At 37.6% G+C, this 22,140-nt stretch overlaps 1 non-coding gene across 1 annotated transcript; it reads left to right on the top strand.

The window, feature by feature from the left end:
• Positions 1 to 21,673: 21,673 nt before the first annotated feature.
• On the top strand, positions 21,674 to 21,780 carry LOC116117946. The gene has a single exon (XR_004126066.1). It is a non-coding gene; the product is annotated as a small nucleolar RNA R71 (small nucleolar RNA).
• The last annotated feature ends 360 nt before the right edge of the window (positions 21,781 to 22,140 follow it).

The raw sequence follows: 22,140 nt of genomic DNA, 5'->3' as shown, positions 1-22,140 counted from the left end.
GAAAGTCCACTTGAACCCTTATTGGATTCCATTTGCAGATCTTCAAGGCCCAATCTCTCACACCCTTATTACTAGACTGATTAGATGATTGATCAAGTTTTGGGCTAATAATGAGTTTTTTCAACTGATGGAGTGGTTAAGACATGACCCTAGAATTAGGGATTCATGCCCCTTTTGCATTAAATGGGTATGGCCTTAATTTTTGAATGGAAGGCTTGTAATTATTTTGTGTAATTTTTATTATTTTCATTTTCTTGTATGTAATTGTTGATTACACTTTTAACCTTGTAATTTTCTATATAAGGCAACTATTCTCCTTGTAAAGGTTAGTTCATGAAATATCAAAACTTGGTTTAACCATTGAGAGAACTTTGTGTTCTTATTGAGATTTCTTTATCCAAGTCTGGGCAAGGAGATTTGGTGGTGAATCGATTCAATGGTGGAGAATTCCTTTATGCTTAAGTGTTCATTCTTGTCTTAACCTAAAATTGCAAGTAAGTGTGACATTGCCTGTAACGCCCCACCTGAGGTATGTAGTTATTGTTTCTTCTTTCGCTCTCATTTGAGTTGTTTTTGGTAGTACTTTTTGACTGGGTGTTGTGTTGAAGCTTGCCCTGAAATTGGTTGAAAATAGAAGAAGTTTAGTGTGCCAAGCTTCGCCGGTGAAGATGTGTTGAAACCACGGGAAACTCTCCGGATAGTTTCGCCGCGGCGACAGAAGTTTCTTCGTCGCGGCGACGCCGATTAAAATGTTTGTTAAGTTTTAGATATTTCTTCCCTAAGGGCAATTTGACCATTCAACCCCTAATTAGCAGGAAAGTGGGGAGTTAATTGAAGGATTTTTCATGGAGAAATGTTGATGTGGGTTGTGTTTAATGAATCAAAGGATATAGAGATAATTCCCAAAAAAGAGTAAGGGCAAAATGGGATGCTTGGTATAAATTTCATTAAAAGGAATTAAGAGTTAGCAAACCCCTCATTCTTCTTCTCAAAAACGCAACTCTCCATTCTTGTTCCTCAAACTTCCTTTCTTTTGATCAAGGAGTTCCAAGGGTTTTTGAGTGAGTTGGGTAGAAAATCAATCTAAGGCTCAGGTAAGGATTCTTACTTTGGTTGTGAAACTTTGTGAGTTTTAGCTTATATTGAAGTTTGAGGGTGTTTTGTTTCTTTGGTTAAGAGTAGAAAAAGTTAAGCAAACCAGTGAAAGGAAGAGTTGGTGAAGTCTCTCCATAAACAGGTAAGTAAACCCAACCCAAGTTGAGATTTAAGAATTTTCTTGATTAGGGTTTTGATAGAAATGATGTATGTATGTGATATACATGTGGTATGCCATGTATGGAGGCTAAATAGAGATTTCTATGCCTTGTGATTGTTTATACTTTGCAAATATAAGAATGAGTTGTGGGTTGGAAAGGTAGTTTGAGATGGAATGAAGGGGTATTGTGGATCCCTTTTTGAAGTGTTTTTATTGGCAGGTTTTGTGGTTATGTGAAGGGTTTCTCCCCATTTTGGATGGTTAGAAAAAGTTTTAGAATCATTGCTATAGTAGATTTTATAATGCACTTGAGTTGTTTGATGAAATGCCTAATGAGGTTTGAGTATGAGTAATGACCTTAATTCTTGCAACATTGCATGTTGGCATTTCATAAGTGCATGGTGGAGATGAACCATCCATAGGCACTAATTGTGCATTGAAAAGTGACCTAAGAAAGTGTAGAAACTTGTGTATGCAATTACCCTATGGTAGAGAGCTTGGTGGATGCAACTACTCTAAGGTAGAGAGAATGAAAAATGCTAGAATAGAGTGAATTAAGAGTAGTATAGATGGGTTGATGCTTTGTGATCATCACCCATAGTTATGGGAATCGGGTTGATGCTTTGTGATCACCACCCGAATAGCCCTTAGAGATGGGTCGATGCTAGTGATCGTCACCCGATGAGAGTAGAAACGGGTGGATGCTTGTGACCACCACCGTTAGTTATTAGATAAGTGGGTTGATGCTTTGTGATCATCATCCGACATTTAGTAGAAGTGGGTTGATGCTTTGTGTCCATCACCCACAGTGACCTAGAGACGGGTTAATGCTTGGTGATCGTTACCCAAAAGTCATGAGAAACGGGTAGGTGCTAGGTGGTCTCCACCCGATAGTTAGGAAAACCGAGTAGGTGCTTTGTGATCCCCACTCGGTAGTCACTAAGAACGGGTTGGTACTGTGTGAATTCCACCCGATAGTCATGAAGAGTGAGATGGTGCTATGTGAACGCCGTCCGGCCGTACCTCCGGTAAGATGAGGCCATGATGTTTAGTAGAAACAGAAATAGTATAAGGAAAGAATTAAGAGTTATACATACGGGGACAGACAGATAGAGGGTTTTACTTACTAAGCATTATTTTGTGCTCACCCCGTTATTTTCCTTTGTGGATGCAGGATCTAGGTGTTGATGCAGTCGGAGGGGCGTCTGCAAGCGAGGAGCAATAGCTACACTGTTTCCCCTGTTTTGTCTTTTAAAATGAATTTTTGTAAACAATACTCTTTGTGTATAAAAGACATATGACTTATAATGAAAAGAAAGTTTTGGGCCCAATTTTTCTATTGTAATTATGCATGCATTGTAATAATTATACAGCAGTTGTTACAAACCCCTTTCATTATTTTGCTGTCGTGTTTACTGTTTAGAATTTTATTTTATTTTCTTGTTGTCTTCGTTTTGGTTATTGGCATAGAATATAGGATTTAATTGAATCATTCCATGTGGGATCGACCCTCGCTTACCCTATATACAATTTGGTAGTTAGGTTAGTAAGGTTAATTAATTTGGTGCATTCGGCACGCTACCAGAGCCCGTGGCTATTCCTAAGTGGAATAGGGTTTTTCATTATTGCACTATATAAGTGCAACTTAAAATTAAAACATATAACATTATTCAATAAAATAAATCCCTAGTCACCCTCTTCTCTCCTTCTCACATTTTTGACATTGGTGGAGAGAAAATCCTTTTCTCTTCTTGGATTCTAGAAGCCATCAAGTGGATCTAGCAAATCCTTTTTTGGTTCTACGGATTATTTTTGTGTGGACGATGTGAGTGCGATTCTACTTTAAATCAGGAGCGAGATCAAATCAAAGGTATTGAAGAAGCCTCCAAACGTTGGTAATGTATTCTGAATCCTTGTATGGATTTGGTTTTTTTTACACAGATTTGTTCATTAACATGCAAAACATTATAATCATGCCCGGATTTTGGGTTTAGATTAATGACAGATTTGGTTTTGAAATTATTTTATTGTATTTTTCTGCTGTACGAATCTAATCATTTACTTATAGTTGGTGCTATCGACTGGTATAATTTAAGTTTGTTAACTTACCTAATTAACCCATTTTGGCTTGTTCACTAAATGGAAGGTTTGAAATGGGCTACATGGGATCTCAATCCACTAGGAAAGCCAACGGGCTTTCCCGAGTTAATAGTGAGGGCTATTGGCTTGAAGAAAATAGTGGGAGCAATTATTTAATAAAAGAGCTTATTAAATAATAATAAACATGATAATAACTTTTGCTTTTCTGCACTTGTAGATTCATTAAAATGAGCAATATGAACTCATCATCACTGGAACAAATCATCGAATTGGGAAACAAATAGAATGGTGAGAATTTTGTTGACTGGTATAGAAGTAAAAACAATATACTTATGTCAAGCGATAGATTATAAACCATTAAGTAGGCTTTGTCACTAGAGCTTGTTGATAGTTCTATCCATCAGACTGCGTATGTATATATGAAGCATACACATGATGCTAAAGCAGAAATGACAAGATACATTGTGCTTGCATCAATGAGACCATTACTGCGATTGTAGTGCCAGGATATGGACGTAGCTTCCATTCTTTATACTCTCTAGAAAAATGAGAAGCATATGGTGTCTTAGTCATTGTTCAGTTGCAAGATGGAAGAGGGTACCAAAATTGGTGATCATACACTCAAGTTGACCAAGTATATGAACAAGCTTGAGATTTTGGGATGTAGGAGTAATTAAGGGTTTAGCAATAGACCTAACATTACAGTCTTTGCCAAATTCTTACTCTCAATTTGTCCATGACTTTATTAAGGATGATAAGAAGAATACCCTTTCCGACATCAAAATGTTAGAAACATTAACGTTGGTTGAAGCTTACTCAAATGTGAATGAAAAGGCTCTAAAGTCATTGGAAGAAACTATTGTAGATAGGAAGGGCGTTTATCCTCAATGTGGGAATCCTAGCCATTGGAGGAAACATTGCAAGGCCTCCCTAGCAAAAAGGAAGAAGAATGCTACTTCTTCATTAGGTATGTTCATGATTGAGATTAACTTCTCCCCTTCAACATCTTGGGTCATTGACACAAGATGTGGTACTCACATTTGTACTAATGTGAAGGGGCTACAGTAGAGTAAATTGCTCGCCAAGGGAGAGGTGGACCTACTAGTTGGAAATGGAGCACGTGATGCTGCATTAGCTATAGGATCTTATTGTCTGACTTTTCCTACGGGATTGTTATGGAACTTATGGATTATTATAATTTTCCTTAGTTCTTATAAATGATGTTTTTGTGTCCACTTTGGACAAATGAGAATATTGCTCTTATTACTAATGGATTGTTGTCTCTTAGTATAAATAATATTTTTTATGGAACTATTTCATAATATTTTATATGTTCTTGAAATAAACAATATGGATAGTCTTAAGGTAACAACTATGCCAAGTATGGCAAGTTGAGTTAAACATACCTCAAGGAGTGTGGGATAATTTCACAACTCACTCTTCCTTATACACCATAGCATAATGGTGTGTCTAAAAGGAGGAATAGGACCTTACATAAAATGGTTAGGTCCATGATGAGTTTCACAGATTTGCCCACATTATTCGGGGGTTATGCCCTAGAGACTATGACCCACATACTAAATCATGTGTCGTCAAAGTCTATAGATAAGACTCCATATGAACTATGGAGTGGACGAAGGCCCAATTTGTCTTATCTAAAGATTTGGTATTGTGGAGCTTATGTCAAGAAATTGATTTCAAATAAGCTAGGCCAGAAATCTGAAAAATGTATCTTTGTGTGGTATCCTAGGGAGACCAAGGGATACTATTTCTACAAACCAGAAGAGCACAAAATTTTTGTTGCTTGTGCTGGTGTCTTCTTAGAGAAGGAATTTCTTCTAAGACGTATTAATGGGAGAAGGTAGAACTCGATGAAGTTCTAATACCACAAGATATATTAGTGTAACAACTGCTGTAAACTAGTATAATGCATGCATAATAACAATAGAAAATGGGCCCCAAAACTTTTCTTTTTATTACATGTAATAAGACTTTTATACACAAAGAGCATCATTTACAAAAAGGCCATTTAAAAAGACAAAAATAGGGAAAACAGTGTAGCTATTGCTCCTCGCTTGCCGACGCCCCTCCGACTGCATCATCACCTAGATCCTGCATCCACAAAGGAAAATAACAGGGTGAGCACAAAATAATGCTCAGTAAGTAAACCCTCTATCTGTTTATCCCCGTATGTATATCTCTTAATTCTTTCCTCACACTTTATGTTGTTCTCTACTAAACGTCATGGCCTCATCTTACCGGAGGTACGGCCGGATGGCGTTCACACAGCACAATCTCACTCTTCATGAATGTCGGGTGGAGTTCACACAGCACCAACCCGTTCTTAGTGACTACCGAGTGGGGATCATGAAGCACCTACCCGGTTTTCGTAACTATCGGGTGGAGACCACAAAGCACCTACCCTTTTCTCATGACTTTCGGGTTACGATCACTAAGCATTAACCCGTTCCTAATCACTGTCGGGTGATGATCACAAAGCATCAACCCATTTCTAATAAATATCGGGTGATGATCACAAAGCATCCACTCGTTTCTAATAACTATTGGGTGATGATCACAAAGCATCAACCCATTTCCAATACTCTCTTCATTCATTCTAATCTAGCACTTCTCATTCTCCCTACCCTTAGAGTAGTTGCATTCACAAAGTTCTCTACTCATAGAGCAAGTGCCTACACAAAGTTTTCTACTCTTTCTTAAGTCATTTCTCAATGCACAATTAATGTCTATGGATGGTGCATCTCCACTAATGCACTTATGAAATGCCAACATGCAATGTTGCAAGAATTAAGGTTCACTACTCATACTCAAACCTCTATTAGGCATTTCATCAAACAACTCAAGTGCATAATAAAACTCTACTATAACAATAATTCTATGTCTTTCTCTAACCATCCAAAATGGGGAGAAACTCCCTCACATAGCCATAATTCCTGCCAAAGAAAGACACTTCCAAAAAGGATTTCTCAATATCCTTCAATTCCATCTCAAACTACCTTTCCAACCCATTTCTCACTTCTTATACTTGAAATGTATGAACAATCACAAAGCAATAATAATCTCCATTTAAGACTCAATAACATGGCATATAACATGTATATAACATACATACATAATTGCTATTAAAAACCCTAATCAAGAAAATTCTCAAATCTCAACTTGGGTTGGGATTTACTTACCTTGTTATGGAGAGATCTCACTAGCTCTTCCTTTCTCTTGGTTTGCTTGACTTTTTCTCTACTCTTTAAACAAATGAACAAAAACCCTCAATATTCAAATATACTCAAAATCTCACAAAACTTCACATCCAAAGCAAGAATCCTTACCTTAGGATGCCTTAGATTGATTTTCTACCCCAAATCACTCCAAAAGCCCTCTAAAAATCCTTGAACAAAAGAAAGAGAATTTGAGAGGAAGTAAGAAAGGAGAGTGGCGATGGAGAAGAAGAATGAAGGGTTTGCAATGACTTAATTCCTTTTAATGAAATTTATGCACAAGCATTCCCATTTTGCCCTTACTCTTCCTTAGGAATTCCATCTATATCCTTTGATTCATTACAAACACACCCCCATATCAACATATTCTCCATGAAAATTCCTTACATTTTACTCCCCACTTTTCGTACTAATTAGGGGTAGAATGGACAAATTGCCCTTAGGGAAGAAAATATCTAAAACTTAACAAACATTTTGGTTGGCACGTCGCCGTGGCGAGGAAGCTTCTGTCGCCGCGGCGAAACTGTCTAGCAGCTTCCCGTGGCTTCAACATGTCTTCGCCGCGATGAAGATTCTTCTTTGCCCCGGCGAAGCCCAGAACACTGAACTTCTTCTATTTCAACCAATTTCAGGGCAAGTATTCAACACACCACTCAATCAAAGGTCAACCAAACAATAATACTAATAAACCAACTCAAATAAGCGCAAAAGAAGAAACGTTAGCTACGTACCTCAAGTGGGGCGTTACAATTAGACAAAGGACAGAATGATGTGCCATTCCACAGTCTGTGGATCAAAGTGAACCACCTCAGGTTACGCAAAAGCTACATAGGTCTGGGAGAGTGCATCGCGAGCCTAAGAGATATGGTTTTCCCATGACTCAACATAGCGATATACTGGTCTACCAAGACGATGAATCTAGAACCTATGAAGATGCTATATTGGATCCAAATTTTGTTAAATGGCTTGAAGCCATGAAATCTAAGATGGACTCCATATACCAGAACCAAGTGTAGGTTTTGGTGGATCCACTTGAAGGGGTAAAACCCACAGGGTATAAATGGGTCTTCAAGAAGAAGACTGACATGGATGGTAACGTGCATACCTATAAAGCATGACTAGTTGCCAAAGGTTTCAAACAAATTCATGGCATTGACTATGAAGAAACCTTTTTGCCAGTTGCGATGCTTAAGTCCAACCAGATTATGCTTGCGATTACTACATACCATGACTATGAAATTTGGCAGATGGATGTCAAAACGGTTTTCCTAAACGGAAACCTTGAAGAGGACGTGTATATGACAAAACCCAATGGTTTTGTTCTTGATGGACAAGCGCATAAGGTATGCAAGTTGTAGAGATCCATTTATGGACTCAAGCAAGCTTCAAGGAGCTGGAATATTCGTTTTGATGAAGCTGTAAGAGAATTCGGTTTCATCAAGAACGAAGATGAGCCCTATGTTTACAAGAAGGTAAGTGGAAGCGTGATTGCATTCCTAGTGTTGTATGTTGATGACATACTTCTGATCGGGAATGATATACCAAACTTGCAATCGGTAAAGACTTGGTTATCCAATTGCTTCTCCATGAAAGACTTAGGAGAAGCAGCCTGCATCCTCAGAATAAAGATCTATCATGATAGATCGCATAGGCTGCTGGGCCTAAGTCAAAGTACATAAATAGACAAAGTACTGAAAAGATTTAGTATGGAAGAATCCAAGAAGGGATTTCTTCTGATGTCACATGGCGTGTACTCTATAAGGATATGTGTCCTAAAACACAAGAAGAGAGAGATAAGATGAAGAGGATTCCATATGCATCAACAATTGGATCAATAATGTAAGCCATGTTATGCACTCAGATGTCTCATGTGCGTTAAGCACTTGTAGTAGATATCAATCAAATCCAGGTTAGCATCATTGGACAGCGGTAAAGAACATCGTCAAGTACCTGAAAAGGACCAAGAATATGTTCTTGGTTTACAGAGGAGATGATGAGCTCACTGTCAGAGGATACAATTATGCTAGTTTCCAAACCGAACAAAGATGATTATTGATCACAATCGGGTTTTATATTTTGTCTCAACGGGGCTGTAGTGAGGTAGAAGAGCTTGAAACAAAGTACTATTGTAGACTTTACAAAAGAGGCTGAGTATATTGCATTAGCCGATGTAGCCAATGAGGCGGTTTTGATCAAGAAGTTCATTATTGAACTTGATGTGGTTCCTACTATTGTTGATCCAATAGATATCTATTGTGACAACAATGGAGCAATAGCTCAAGCAAAAGAACCAAGGTCTCACCAACGGTCCAAACACATACTTAGACGATTTCATCTTATCAGAGAAATGGTTCATAGGAAAGATGTGTAGATTTGCAAAGTACATATTGATGACAATCTCGTTGATCCACTAACGAAGGCTTTGTCACAGCAGAAGCATGAAAAGCACCTAAGGTCATTCGGTATTAAGTACATGAATGATTGGTTTTAGTGCAAGTGGGAGATTGTTGAAGTAGGTGCCCTAGAGCCAATCCAATTTTGTAAATTGACTTTTGTAATCATGTTTTATTATCAATAAAGGTATTTATCTATATCATATGATTTGATTATATTCGTATGAGAAAATGATATATGTCTTTAGGATGGTAGAACCGTGATGAGGGTATCGAGTGTTTGAAAACTTGATAGTGAGAACCCTATGAGCACATATGGTGGTCATTCTAGAAACATCCATAGCCCCAGTATTATCTTGACCTAGGGTACAGATAATACGGTGAGGCTGCCGTAGTGTTGGATGACCCTATTGAAAGATAGTAATAGGTCTCACTTGTCAAGGTTGTTTGGTGACAACTTGGTGCAACACATGGGTGCTTACTGTAAGCAAGTTCACCGAACCGACCCACCGGAGAATTCCACATAGATGGTAACCTCAGTATTTTTGGAACAAATCCTCCAACGAGTGGTGGTGCATGTGATCCTTAGAGTTGAGATCACCAAAGCACCTTGTGCACCGACTAGTGTAGTTTTACCCTAGCCCAACGACTATCAGAATGATCGTGGTTGGCTGCATTGAAAAGTCTATCGAGACTATGGTGGATCAATAGAGGATTCATCACTCCCAAGTACGAAAGAAATTATCTCACTGTGTAATTCGATATAAAGACAATGACACTAAAGTTGTGTCCATAGTGGGACTGAGTTGTTGCTCGATCCAATTTGATAAGGTCGTTGGTCCGGAGAACCGAATATAAAGAGATCAAGGATATCCACTGAGGTTGACACTATTTCTATGTTTCAGTCTTAATGAGATAATAGAAGATGACGGGATTTGATTGCATGGTAACCAAATCATTGATAAGTAATAGTTTCGCTGAATACGAATCTATCGGGTGGCCATGATGCCTAGCTAGAGGCCAATCTTGGTCTGTGTCTAGTGGGACGATTGATTGATCATCAATCGTGATGTTATTCACTGTCAATATGATTAGGAGCCTTTGGGTCACACACATAGAAGACATATTAAGAATAAGATTCATGAGGGGGGGCATTTTCGTCACTTATGGTGAAAGGTTATTTTCATCTTTTAAGATGAAAGGGCACTTTGGTAATCTCACAGAGCAATTAAATTTGTTGAGGTTGTTGCCTACATTTAATTTCATATGGAAATTAAATTAGTGAGATTGTATATTCAAATATTTAGTTTAAATATATATATTAATGTGTGTGTGTATATATATATATTTAAATAAAATGCATATTATTGAATATTAATATTTATTATTAATATTGATAATGTGAAATTCAAATTTGATTTTAAATTTGAATTGAAATGCCTTGTTTGCTAACAATGGGAATAGATTCCAATTAGGAATAAGTTGTTAGCTATTCCAAGTTGGAATAAGGTTTTGTGCACTATTTAAGTGCAACTAAAATTAAATGAATACAGAGAATTCATAAGTTGCAAAAATTGAAAACCCTAGCCACCTCTTTCTCTCTCAAAACCCTAAGCCTCCATTTGTGAGAAACGAATTTTTCTCTCAAAGAGAAATTCTGCTGAAACTTGATCTTAAAGTTGAGTGATTGATAAGAGTGTAATTTATATATTTTTTATTCCTTCCATATTATATTTTTTGTTATGTTTTATGCCTAGTTGAATTGATTAGAGTTTATTTTGTAAGTTTGGCATATTTGGATAGACTTTATGAAATAATTGAGAAAAGATTAGGAAATTCCAGATTTTTGTTATTCTGACCAGTGCTGCGTTTTTCAGGTTTTCATGGAGTCAGATTTCTCGATTGCAAAAGTGTTCTTCAGAAAAAATAAAGTAGATGAATCAAGCCTTCCAGGAAGGTATTATGGGCGAGAATCTGAGTTCGTTTGGGCCCTCATTAGTTGTTGCAAAACCAGACCTGGAATCCTATTCGTGGAAGGATTTCCTGGCTGAGTATTGAGTCTTCAAATAGGCCTAACTAGAGCTTCAGATACCGAAAGCAGGTTATTCAAAAGCCCAAATTCATCTATATATCCAGGACTACAAATTTTATGAAGTGACAAGCCCAGAAAAGTTCTTTTACATTGTGAGAATCCTGGTGCAAGCTGGATTACGAATTCTATTTTCCATATCTGATAAAGATTGATAGTTTTGGAAGTCTATCGTTTAGGAAAGGTCTAGGAAAGTAATTTCCATTTTTCCTGGGGTAGAATTGAGGAAAAACACATTATTTATTTATGAGTTGTTAGGTTAAACAAGAAGTAGAACGGCAGTGGATGTTTTGTTTTTAGCTTTTTACTTTCTACGTCAATATGTGCGGCTGATCTTTCTTCTTCAATTCAAGGGGATTTTGAAGCCTGAATTCATGTCATTGGTGTAACTTAACTTCAGTAACATTGTTGTTAATCTCATTCTTATTGGAATTGTTTATGTTATTCTGTTGTAATTGTTTATGATTCTTGTTTGGGTGATTTAGTAATGGCCTGCTAAATTTTAATCTGAATTTTATCTATTAGAATTAGGAATTGTGATACGTAATTGTCCTCTTTCTATTCAATGAGTAACACATGATGATAGATGATTACGGACAAGTTCTCAATCTGTCACCTTGAATAACATAGCCTAAGTTAAATAATCCGATCTTGCGTGATTGTTGCTTGGATTGATCTATTTTCCTAATTCTTAAGGCTGCCATTGAATTAAACTTAGAGAGCTTATTCTGGGTTGTTCAAGGGTTAGGATCTCACAGAAGAGCTTATTTCAGTAGTGACAATTAAGGGAAAATTTGGGTAACAGAGCTTGTTGTTTCCTAGGGTCAATAATTCCATAATAAGAAGATAGAATAATGTTACGGTTAGTTCATGTCCAATGCATGTTTAGGTGGATCTTGAACCGAGAACTGTTGTTTTTAATATGATATTTTCTACCATTGGAGATTTATCCGTTTCACTTTAGATTGCATTATCTACAACCCCTTTCATTATTTTGTTGTCGTGTTTACTGTTTAGGATCTTATTTTATTTTATTTTTCTGTTGTTTTCGTTGTGGTTATTGGTTAGAATATAGAATTTAATCGAATCATTCCCTGTGAGATCACCCCTGCTCACCCTATATGCAATTTAGTAGTTAGGTTAGTAAGGTTATTAATTTGGAGCATTCGGCACGCTATCAGTGATCTTCCTAGTCTAGAAATCCCTCAATGGCAATTGTCCTATCTTCGTGTGGATACCGGGAGTTCACTTCTACGTTTAAGTGATTTGCGATTCCAATAAAATCAAAGGAGCCTCTAACGCTGGTATGATACTTTACCTTTGATTTGATTTTATATATAAAAATAACGTAATTAGCATAAGGATCTTGCTTAGGGTTTGTAGATCTTTAAATAAAAATTTTATTTTCTGCTGCGTTTACTAGATCTGTTAACCAGCACACATGGCAAGATTCTGGGAGGACATTAGCATCGCACTCGCATGTGCTGCTGTCATGGCAGCAGCCTTTATCCAGTCACACAAGGCTGTTGTTATGCCGTTTGTGGTGCCACAGCCCAAGGCTGCATGCCTGAACATGTGGCCAAATATCCCCCACGCATGGCAGCATGCAACAACAATGCGCACTTTGCCTAGCATCATATAATACAAACAGATCAGATGCAATATATAAACACAACACATCAACCAAACATACAATTAACAATTTTCAGATTTTAATCAACATATTAAAACCCTAATCAACTATCATTGAAACCAAATCATCCAAACGATAATTAAAATCATGTAATTAGGTATAAGAGGCTCTGATACCAATATAGATTTACATGTCAGATTTACGTAGCGGAATACAAAAATATTTTGATCCATACACCTTTGAACCCAACAATCCTTATACCCGATTTACATTATTCATGCATATGAGTGTATTAAATACAATTATAGTTTCTACAAGCATTTGGAGGCTCCTTCAAATGATTTCGATTGTGTTCGCTTTCACTCCAAGGAAGGAATGTACGAGCGGTATCCACACGAAGATAAGACGACAATCACCAATGGGTTTAATGTGCTAGCTAAACCGATTGGTTGAAGGACAAGAGCGCATAATTTTCACTTGAAAAATTCTCTTCTCCAACTATGAGTGTTCATGATTTTAAGAGGAGGGGGGGGGGGGGGGGGGGGGGGGGGGGGGGGGGGGGGGGGGGGGAGAGAGAAAGAGAGGGCAGCTAGGGTTTTGTGAGTGAATAATTTTTTTTTTATTTTTTTTATTTTAAGTTGTACTTTAGTAGTGCAACAATTAAAACCCTAATCTAATATGGAATAATCATATACTAATTCCATATTTCAATTAGATTTATTCCATTACCAAATCAAGGTCATTCTACTCTTGGTATTTTAATTTTGAATTTATATTATATTCATTAATATTAATATTAATTAATAATATAATATTTAAAACACACACACAATCTCCCTTATTTTAATTTCCATATGAAATTAAATATAGGCAATGACCTCAGCAAATCTAATTGCACTGTAAGATTACTAAAATACTCTTTCATTTTAAAAGATGAAAATGCCCCTCTCACTAACTTATCCTTTATCTGTCTTCCATGTATGTGACCTGAAAGCTTCTCTGTAATGCCCCATTTGAGATACGTAGCCATTGTTTATTGTACGGCCTAAAGGGTTACTGAATTGCTCCTAAATGAGTTTGTATATTATTCATGTTGTTTGGTTGGCCCTTGGTTGAGTTTATGTTTTGGGTTTGGTTGAGTGTTTACCTTGGAATTGATCAAGACTTGGCGGATTTTGGAGTTGTAGCCTTCGCCGGGGCGAGGAAGAAGCTTCGCCATGGCGACGTCAACTCTGTGATTTGCGACGTCGGCTCTGGAGTTCTTCGTCGGGGCGACAGATAATTCTTCGCCGCGGCGAAGGGCCGACTGAGTTTTTGTTTCAGTTTCTAGAGAATTCTTTCCTAAGGGCAACATGACCATTTTACACCTAATTAGCAGGAAAAGTGGGGAGTAAAATGCAAGGAAATTTCATGGAGAATAGTATAGAATGGGGGTGAATTTGTAAAGAATTAAAGGATAAAGGTGGAATTTCAAGAAAGAGTAAGGGCAAAATGGGAAAGAGTGTATATTATATGAGCTGATAAGAGTTTAGTTCTCTAAACCCTTTCATTTTTCCCTTCCTCCACTGCCTCTTCATCCCTCATTTTCTCTCAATTCCTCACTCAATCTTCCAAGGGATTTTTGAGAGTTTTGAGTGGGAATTTGACAAAGAATTGATCCTAAGCAAGAAGAGGTAAGAATCTCTACTCTAGATATGAGTTTTATTTATGTAAGGGTTAAGTTCTTACTAAGTTTATGCTTAGGAAATAAGGGAAAGCTAAGGTCCAACAAGAGTAGAGAGCTTTAGTGAAGACTACTCAAGTATGAGGTAAGTAAATCCAACCCAAGTTGAGATTTAAGAACTCCTTTGAGTAGAGATTTATGTATGTATAAGTATGTTATGTTATTGAGAAATTGAGTTGAGATGAGTATTTATTCTAGTGTTGTTGGATATACTTTAATTATGAGAAGTGTTGGATGTGTGAAGAGAGATTGAAATTGAGTTGAAGTTGGAGGAGTTTGCATGAATATTTTTGGGAGTGTTTTCCTTGGCAGGAATTATGACTATATGGGGAGTTTTCCTCCCATTTTGGATGGTTAATAAGAGAAGAAAAGTTATAGTAAAGTAGAGTTCTTGTATGCACATTAGTTGCTCGATGAAATGCCTAAGTGAAAACATGTTACCAAACTGCCCTATCACAGCTGTAACATTCTGAGTAATTTTTGGGCGTCTTAAAGATTGAACTGGGTTTAGACATAAACATAAAATTACAGCCCGTCTCTAAGCTTTAAAACAAGACAAAAATTGTAGCAATCTGATGTGTACAACTCAAGTTATGCCTTCTTGAGTGTGACCTGCGCAGAATCACTGTCTTTAATGCAACATTGCATTTGTGCTTTTCATGAGTGCATTAATGGGCATGAATCATCCATATGCACTAATTATGCATTAGAAAAAGAGTAGAGAACTTTGAGTGTGAGCTTTATTAAGAGAAAAGAGAGAAAAAGAAAATAGAGTAGGTTGTGCGATGGGGAACCCGTGAGGGATAAGAGAAGTCACGAAGAGTGGGTTGGTGCTTTGTGATCTCCACCCAGCTGTGCCTCTGGTTAGATGGGGCCGTGACAGTCACAAAAAGTGGGATGAGTACCCAACCGTGCCTCCGGTAAGATGGGGCCGTGACATTCAGAGAGAGAGAGAATACATTCACATGGCCAAGGGTTCCGAATCCATCCATGATCGAGTCCAATCGGCAGAGGATGAGTAGAAGTCACGAAGAGTGGGTTGGTGCTTTGTGATCTCTACCCAGTCGTGCCTCCGGTAAGATGAGGCTGTGACATGCAAGTGAGGAAGAATGAGCAAACATGAGAAAGAATAAATAGAGACAGTGAGTAGGGTCACGAAGAGTGGGATGAGTACCCAGCGGTGACCTACAAAAAAAAGTTAACAGAAAAGAGTTACGAGAAAGAGAGACAGAAAGAGAATTAGTAGGAGTCACGTAGAGCGTGAGCAGTCCTGGCCTTGCCTTCGGTAAGATAGGGCCGTGACATTTAAAGAGAGAGTTAGTAGAAAAGAATTATGAGAAATGAGAAAGAGATAATAGAGAGAATTAAAGGATGAGAAAGCTTGAGAAAGAATGAGAAAGCTTGAGAAAGCTCGAGAAAGAATGAGATAGAATGAGAAAGTATGAGAAAGAATGAGAGAGTTTGAGCTAGTAAGAATAGAGAGTAGAAGAAAGAAACATGCAGTTCTTTTGCATTAATTGCATGTACATCTCATACATGTATGCACCATGATTTTCCTTCATGGTGAGTAAGAATAAGAGAAGGAGAAAAGAGAATAAGAACAGAGAGAAAGAAAGAATAAAACCAGAGAGAAAGAGAGAATAAAAAGAGCAGAACAGAGTTAAAGGAGAATAAAAGTATTAGAAAGAAAGAGAAAAACAGTGAGAATTAGAAATAGAAGAACGGTAGAGTAAGGAAAGAACCAAAGAGTGAGTTGTGGGGATAGATAGTAGAGGATTTACTTACTAAGCATTGTTGTGCTCACCCCATTGTTCTTCCCTGTTTTGCAGGAAATAGGAGCAGCAGACGGATGGACGTCGAGGAGCGGAGAGTATTGGCACCACTGTCCACCAGTTATGATATTTTGTATTAAGTAGAAAGTTTTTAATACATAGTATTTTGTATATGTAAAGAATTATATTTTATGAGTAAAGAAAAGTTTGAGCCCACTATCTTCCATACGCTATGTATATCTATAATTCGCATAGTATGTATTATAAGAATAGTAGTAGAGAGCAGGTGTTACATTCTCATCATATCGATAGATAGTAGTATCGCGATTGACAATCAATCAATCGTCTCACTAAACATAGATCAAGATTGGCCTCTAGCAAAGTTTTGTGCCTTAGTGTGATTCAGATTTTCAACGCTAAAATAAACAGCGATGTAAATGCGCCACAGCTTGAAAATTTTGTACCCTAGCGTATTATGGATTTGAATTCAAAATCACTGCATTTGTGCCACGGCACATAAAATTGACCCATGGCCTACATGCGAGTTTGTGTCGTCATAAAGTTTACATCGAAAATATGCCCCTACTTGAATAAATTGTATCACGGCGTGAAGTGGATTTTCTGGAAAAATTAAACTAAGGTTTAGATTTCCTGAAAATTGAAACACATAAAAATAAAATACACAAAATAACGCACTCCGAATGCAATCAAAACAGTAAACTGAAATAAACAAAAAAAATAAACAAAAACAATAAAATAAAAATGAAACAAACAAAGGAAAAGAAATATTCGGGTTGCCTCTCGAAAAGCGCTTGTTTATAGTCTTGAGCTAGATGGGACGCTCAGTCGTCATTTAGGATCATTGAAGTACTCCACTTCCTTATTTGGAGCATAATTTTCTCGGTAAGCCTTCCGCCAGTCTCCATTAACTTTGAATCGGTTTCCCGTCTTCAAGTTTTCTATCTCCATCGCTCCATGGGGGAACACCTCTCAAACTTTGAATGGCCCAATCCATTTTGACTTCAATTTCCTTGGAAAAAGACGCAACCTTGTGTCATAAATTGACACTTCCATACCTGAGTGGAATTCTTTCCATCGTATTACTTTGCCATGGTATAGCTTAGTTCCTTCCTTGTAGATGTTAGCGTTCTCATATGCTTCCTTCCTAAGCTCATCCAACTCATTTAGTTGAGGTTCAATCTCTTGATCGCCCAATATGCCCTATGCTCTAATTCCATTGGTAGATGGCATGCTTTCCCAGATACTAACCTATAGGGACTCATCCCAAGTGGAGTCGTGAAAGCTGTCCTATATGCCCATAGAGCATCATTTAGTTTCATAGCCCAATCTTTCCATGATATGCAAACTGTTCTCTCCATAATGGCCTTGATTTGCTTGTTACTTACTTCTACTTGCCCTGAAGTCTTAGGATGATATGAATTTGCCACCTTATGTTTAATGCCATACTTCTTCAACAATGCTACAAAAGACTTGTTACAAAAGTGACTCCCCCCATCACTAATGATAGTTCTAGCGGTACCATAACGGGTAAAAATAAAGTCTTTAGAAAACTGAGCACAACCTTACTGTCATTAGTCTTTGTGGCAATTACCTCAATCCACTTGGAAACATAATCAACAGCAACAAATATATAAGTATAACCAAAAGAGTTAGGAAATGGACACATAAAGTCGATGCACCACACGTCGAACAACTCAACTGGCATAAATGTCGTGAGTGGCATCTCATCTCTCCTACCAACATTCCTTGTTTATTGGCATCGATCACATTCTACACAAAAGGAAAAAGCATCTTTAAATAAGGACGGCCAATAAAATTCATATTGCAATACCTTAAGTGCCATTTTCTTGCCACCAAAGTGTCCTCCACAAGGTGATTCATGGCTATGTCTTAAAATGTCTTCTTGCTCTGAATCGGGAACACATCTCCTTATTATTTGATCTGAACAACTTTTAAACAAATAAGGATCGTCCCAGAAGTAATGCTTAACAGTGGATAAGAATTTCTTCTTTTCTTGCAAGGTCAAATCAGGGTCAATTATACCACATGCAAGATAATTCACAATGTCAGCATACCAAGGTCCTTTTCCAAGGATGGAAAAAAGTTGTTCATCAGGGAAGGTCTCAATGAGGGGGTATTCCCCATCTTGATTATGCTCTTCATGGCTTGCTGCCTCCACAAGTCTAGACAAGTGGTCAGCCATTACATTTTCTCGTCCCTTCTTGTATCCATCTGATTAACCTAGATTTAACATTCTTTTTAGTCAATAGATATCTCAATGCAGCATGATCTGAAAACACAATCACTTTAAAACCAATCAAATAAGAGAAGATTTTTTCTAAAGCAAACACAATAGCCAAGAATTCTTTTTCAATGGTCGAGTAGTTAATATGTGCATCATTCAAAGTACAACTCGCATAATGAATAACATGATGCAATTTTCCTACTCTCTGTCCTAAAACTGCCCCTAACTCGTAATCAGAAGCATCACATATCAAGTCAAATGGAAGTGACCAATCAGGTGACATAAGAATTGATGCAGATGTGAGTTTATCTTTCAGAATATTAAAAGCAGTCAAGCATTCATCATTGAAATTAAAAGGTGTTTCTTTAGCCAAGAGATTACATAAAGGCCTACTAATATTAGAAAAATCCTTTATGAACAACCTATAGAAACCTACATGACCAAGAAAACTTTGCACACCCTTCACCGATATGGGTGGCTACAATTTAGCAATCAAATCAACCTTAGCTTTGTCTATTTCAATACCCCAACTAGATACCACATGCCCTAAAACAATTCCCTACTTCACTATGAAATGACTCTTTTCCCAACTCAATGTCAAATTCATTTCAACACATCTTTTAAAAACCAAAGTCAAATTATCTAGGCATTTATCAAATGAAGACCCAAAAATAGAAAAATCATCCATAAACACCTCAATAAATTTTTCAATCATATCAGAAAAGATGGACATCATACACCTTTGAAACGTGGCTGGAGCATTGCACAATCCCAAGGGCATCCTCCTATACGCAAAGGTTCTGAATGGACATGTGAATGCCATCTTCTCTTGATCCTCTGGAGTGATAGGAATTTGATTGTAACCTGAACAACCATCAAGGAAACAATAATAAGAATAACCAGCCAATCTTTCTAACATTTGATCAATAAAAGGAAGAGGAAAATGATCCTTTTTAGTTGCAGCATTCAACTTCCTATAATCAATGCAAACTCGCCATCCTGCTGTCATTCTAGTCGGCATTAACTCATCATCAGAATTCATTACCGTAATAATGCTCAACTTCTTTGGTACCACATGAACTGAACTCATCCACTTGCTGTCTGAAATAGGATAAATGATCCCAGCATCAAGTAGTTTCAACACCTCAACTCTCACCACCTCTTGCAAATGCGGATTCAACCTCCTTTGAGCTTCCCCACTTGGTTTGGAATCCTCCTCCAACAACACTTTATGCATGCACATAGTGGGGCTAATTCCCTTGATGTCTGCTATTGTCTAACCTGTGGCTGCCTTATGATCACTCAACATCTTAAGCAAATTCTCCTCCTTTTCTATGGTTAGGTCTAAAGCTATAATCACAGGAAGGGTTGGATCTTTTCCTAAGTAAGCATACTTAAGAGTAGGTGGTAAGGGTTTTAACTCAAGCTTAGGTGGGGATTCAATGGAAGAAACTAACTTGACATCAACATGTTCAATCGCATCCTCAATTCCTTATCAAACATGTCCCTAATCTCACTATCTAAATCTGCCACATACTCCCTAACCTCATTATCACTCAACTTACCATCCCCTACTGTCAAAGCCAACTCCAGTTTATCTTTAGTCTCCCTATAGAAAACTAGACACAATGATAGGATTCAAAAAATCAACTGCAAAACAATCATTAGTATCTTGAGGCAATAGACATAGAATTGAAAACTGAAAATTCAATTGTTTGATCAAGAACCATCATTTTTAGCTTTCCATTTTGCACATCGATGATGGTCTTTGTTGTGGTCATGAAGGGATGTCCTAGCAAAATGGGCAACTCACTGCTATGCCCTAAAGTCCACTCCATATCTAATACCACAAAATCAACAGGAATAATTAGTTTGTCAACCGAAATAAAATATCTTCAACAATACCTCTTGGATATTTCACTAATCAATCTGCTAATTGCAAGATCATTGTTGTAGGTTTTAGTTCTCCTAGTCCCAACTATTAATAGATGGAATACGACATGAAATTGACACTTGCACCCAAGTGCAACATCGCTCTTTCTTCTTTCTTGTTACCAACAGTGATGTTGATAACAAAGCTCCCCGGACCTTTCAGCTTGAATGGTAACTTGCATTGGACCACACTCACACTCTCTGAAATCATCACTTTCTCGTGTGGCTCATACTTATGCTTGCGGGTGTTCAACTCCTTGAAGAATTTCGCATACGCTGGCATGTTCCTGATCATATCAAGCAAAGGTAAGTTCACATTAACCTTAGATAAAATGTCATATATATCAGAAAATGACTTATCCCATTTGCTTTTAATCAAGCGACCTAGAAAAGGCATGGGTGGAACGTAAGGCTTCGGTGGCACATATGGATCTTCAATCTCCTCATTCTGCATGGGTGCACTTGACTGCTTCCCCTCTTTCTTTTTACTTGGAAAATCAAACAAGGGCTCATTAGTTTTAGAATTGATATCTTTGTTAATTACCTTACCACTCCTCAAAACTGTGACCGCTTTTGCTTGCTCAGATTGGTTTGCTAACTTCCCAGGGACATGGCCTTGTAATGACTCTAAAATTTGTCTTATCTGGACCTCCATCTTCCTTATGGATGCATCTTCTTGTTGGAATCTCTATTCAAAGTTCTGATTGTTCTTTTGAGAAGCTTGAATTAAATTGTTCAATGTGTCTTCCAATGATGGCTTCTTTGGTAACATGATGTGTTCAGAACTTCCTTGTGGCTGATTGTTTCTCCATGAAAAGTTTGGATGGTTCCTCCACCCAGGATTGTATGTGTTCGAATACAGATTGTGGGGTCTTTGGTTATAAGAGTTCATCATGTTTGCTTGCTCCATAGCTTTTGGAAAACTCTCACCTGAAGGACAAACATTAGTAGTATGGCCAACATTACCACAAGTAGCACATACCTCATTAGAACTACTCTATCCTTGCCCCATCGTCATGTTGCACATGGTCTTGACTTGCTTTCTCAATTCGGACACTTGCATCACCAGCTCGGTGTTAACACTCACTTCATAGATTCCCTTTGCTTTCCTTCTAACACTCTTCTTTTAAGAGTTGGCGCCAAGCATCTCATACAACTCGTATGTCTCCTTTGTAGTCTTTTCTTCCATGGCACTGCTTGTAGCATTGTCAACTATGGCTTAGCAAGCCTGTGTCAGTCCATTATAGAAAAACTGATTCAACAATTCTAAAGGGTATCTATGATGTGGACATTAAACTAAAATCAATTTAAATCTTTCCCAAGCCTCATGGAACAGCTCACCATCAAGTTGAGAAAAAGTAGCAATTTTACCTGTTAGTTCTGCAGTCTTTGCATGAGAATAAAATTTACCTATAAACTTGTTGTAGACCGCGTCCCAAGTGGTAAGTGAAGCTATTGCCAATGACATGAACTAACTCTTTGCTACGTCCTTCAATGTATATGGAAAACATCTCATCCTCAATTGATCTTCAATCAAATCTTACAAAGGAAAATTTTACACGGTTGAGTAAAAATCTCTTATAAATGTCAATGGATCTTTAGTGGCCATCCCATGGAATGAAGGAAGCATCTAAAAATGGATAATTCCTCATTGCAGCACTCAAAACAATACAGGATGGCGACATTCCAATGGTAGGACGTGCATACTCCTTCATTGGGTGGGGTGGATTGGCCATCTATT

Source organism: Pistacia vera, unplaced genomic scaffold (genome assembly GCF_008641045.1).
Source record: "Pistacia vera cultivar Batoury unplaced genomic scaffold, PisVer_v2 Contig826, whole genome shotgun sequence".
NCBI classification, from domain to species: domain Eukaryota; kingdom Viridiplantae; phylum Streptophyta; class Magnoliopsida; order Sapindales; family Anacardiaceae; genus Pistacia; species Pistacia vera.
The sequence above is the reverse complement of the archived record's forward strand: the minus strand, read 5'-3'. Positions and strand labels throughout refer to the sequence as shown.